The 3,061-nt window shown below is 45.1% G+C and overlaps 1 protein-coding gene across 1 annotated transcript in view; it reads right to left on the bottom strand.

The window, feature by feature from the left end:
- POPDC2 (popeye domain containing 2) overlaps positions 1-3,061 on the bottom strand; it is an 11,795-nt gene that overhangs the window by 168 nt on the left and 8,566 nt on the right. The gene's annotated exons all lie outside the window — the stretch shown is intronic.

The raw sequence follows: 3,061 nt of genomic DNA, 5'->3' as shown, positions 1-3,061 counted from the left end.
ATTATTATCAAAGGAATAATTTTTACTTCCAAAATTTTCCAAGACCCAAGCCTCAAGGAGCCCACCATTTCCTGTCCTTCTGCCCACCCCTATAAATTAGCATGCAAAACGATGTCATTCTTCAACATGTGAAAAGCTGGAAAACGGCCAGTTCCAGAAAACAGCCGTCCTGAGACTGCAAAAACCAACCCCTCCAAAGCACCTCCTGTGGTATCGGTGAAACAAAGCCCACAGCTCTCAAAGCAACTGTAAAACAATTCTTACTAACTTGGATACCAAGCTACAGTCCAAGCATCCATCCATTCATCTGCTCACCTCAGCCACCAAATAAAAAGCCAGCCCCAGGATGTAACTGTACAAAACTAAGTAGCAGCAGCTCCACATCTGGCAAGCACTTGATAACAATGAACTAGTAGCAGCAGCTCCACATCTGGCAAGCACTTGATAACAATGAACTAGATCATCTGCAGTATGAAAAGGGGAAAGGCAGGTGGTTTTGGTTGTTTGAATTGTCATGCAGAGAATAAAGTTTAGTTTGCTATGGGGCATTGAACTATACAGCAGTAAACTGTTAAAACAAGTTCTGAACAGGACCTTTGAACCTGCCTCTTTTATACAGGCAGCCTGTAATTTACTAAAATACCTCCTCTCCTCAGAGAGAGAATGTGCTCATTAGTAGCATCTTAGTCTGTCTTGCTTGCCAGCAGAGTAGAAACTCTTTCAAGGAGCTAGACTATAAGACTAGTAGACCAGTTGTATCCTGGGACTGTTTTGTTATGCACAGTCTTCACAGAATCACAGAGTCATTCTGGTTGGAAAAACACCTTTAAGATCATTGAATACAACCATAACCTAGCTCTACCAAGTCCAGTGCTTCAACCATGTTCCTACACAGTACTCTGGGCATTCAAGAGTTCCCTCCGGCCCTGTGGCATAGCAAGGTGACCACGGCAGTGACAGAAAATGAAAAGGAATGTGATCCATAGAAGCACGTCAGCATGGGGAATTTAGAGAAATGGAAGGTGATTACCCAGTTGAGAAATTGCGGGGGAAGGAGATGAGATTGCAGACATAGGGAAAGCCCCAGGGAAGCGCTGACCTCCGGGACCGCAGCTACCACTTATTTCAAACAATGACACTGGAGGTCCCTGTTCACTATGGATGTTTTCAGCACTTCTAGGTGGAAAAGTTACAAAAGTGCTTTCCCTGGGCCATGGCAGACCTGCTCAGATCACCTGCTGAGCCGTGAAAAGTGCCTGGCCAGAAAGGAAAACTGCAGCCCTGCTGTATGACTTTTTTGGTGGCTGGGCACTCAAGTCACTGTGGAATTCTGTCCGGACGTGATGACTGCTGTTGTGCTGCAGGGACCTGATGTGATCAGGATACCCGAGTGGTGAGCAGATTAACAAGGAAGTGCTGGTTCCACTGCTATGGACATAGTAAACACAGTTTGTGTTTCCTTATCTAAGTATCTTAGAAATCAAAATACTGCACTGGCTGTTGTCTACAGGCTGAGAGACAAGGAAGATAATCCTGCTCTCCCACCACAAATACTGGCCTCTGAAACATTTAGGTTTTTATCACAGGTCTCTACTGCAAGTATCAGCACGCCTTGATACTTCCTTACTCACAAGATCTAAAAACCCAAAAGCTTCCAGTTTCCAACATGTTCTAAAAGGACTGTGTGAAAGAAATAATAGTTTTGTGCTGTGTAGCACAAGGTTTCTCCAATACACACCCCCCTCTTGCGTGATTGTTCACAGTGTTGACTCATTACCAAAACCAGGTGGAAACAACTCAAAAAAAGCAACAGTGTTCCTTGCCTCCCCCTTTGTGTAATTGTATTTGAAATTCTGGTATTATTGAGCTTGATCAACCAGGATAATTCTGCCAGTGACCTGAGAGTAGCTGTCTTTCTGCTGAGAAGACAAAATACCATCACTGGCAAAATGACTTCACCGTGTTTGCAACACTAGCTGCATTCATTTTTTATTGTATCTACTCAACAGACATGCCTAACAGTTAGGAAGATGGCTGTCTCATAAATCATTCCTGCCTCTCCAAGCAAGGACTGAAAAAGCTACAAATGCGTTATCACCAGCAGTCTAGCAGCAAACCCAGGAAATTCCCATTCCTAATATTTCTCATCTAAAATAAAGACAACAAAGAAAAAAAAATTAGCAAAATTATTGCTGATTTTTTAGCTGATCCAAGCAAACCCAGATACTATTGTTCCTTCCCTGGCCAGTTTCTTTGTATCCCAGATTTAAAGTTTGGAGGCACGAAGCAGTACAGGAACAAGCGTGTGACTCAACTGAAAGCAGAACTGTACAAAACAGGAAGATCTTCCAGTTCCATGAATTTCAAAAACTAAGAATAGCAACTGGATGAAACAACAAGAAAGGCCTCCTCCACCAGAGGCCTACTGCAAATAGCAAGTGCTGAATGACCCAGCCAGCCTTTTCATTTAGAGCACCTAGGAGGGATGGTCCCCTTGCAGTCACAGCAGTGAGGCTTGTGCACAAGCACTGCAGGGAAGGGAAAATTCCTGCAGACTTGTCAGGGTTTGTTTGTGCTAGGAGTCACTGTGTCCTGCCTCATGCTCTCTGCCAGTGAGTCCACAGCCCAACCATTTGCAGCCCAGAAGAAGGGTGCTGGGAAGATCAGAGTGCAATGGTGCACCATGTTCAAGGACGCCTGTCTCAAAGATGGTCTCCCTAACTGCAGCCCAGCCCTCAACTTTCTTCCTGCCACACAGACCGAAATGGGACACATGCAGCTCCCAGGACAGAAATCCCAGTCCCAGGGTTGGTGTCTGGCAGCTGGATGCCAGAAAGCGGCTGTTACGGAGCAGTGGCAGGAATCCACATTTCAGGGTCTGCAGTTGGTGTGCAGCAGCTGCCTAAAAGTAGCTCAGTGTGGAATTCTTCTCTTGGCTACTTGAATTTCAAGTATGAGCTACCCTCCCATCTGTTTGTTTCCTACATTGCTCCTCTGCCCCAACATCCACCAGGTCCCAGAATTTTTCTCTTGCAGGGTAAAGAGTTTGTATTTTGGAAGA

Source organism: Chaetura pelagica, unplaced genomic scaffold (assembly GCF_000747805.2).
Source record: "Chaetura pelagica isolate M959 unplaced genomic scaffold, ChaPel_1.0 scaffold65, whole genome shotgun sequence".
In the NCBI taxonomy this organism is placed as follows: Eukaryota; Metazoa; Chordata; class Aves; order Apodiformes; family Apodidae; genus Chaetura; species Chaetura pelagica.
The sequence above is the reverse complement of the archived record's forward strand: the minus strand, read 5'-3'. Positions and strand labels throughout refer to the sequence as shown.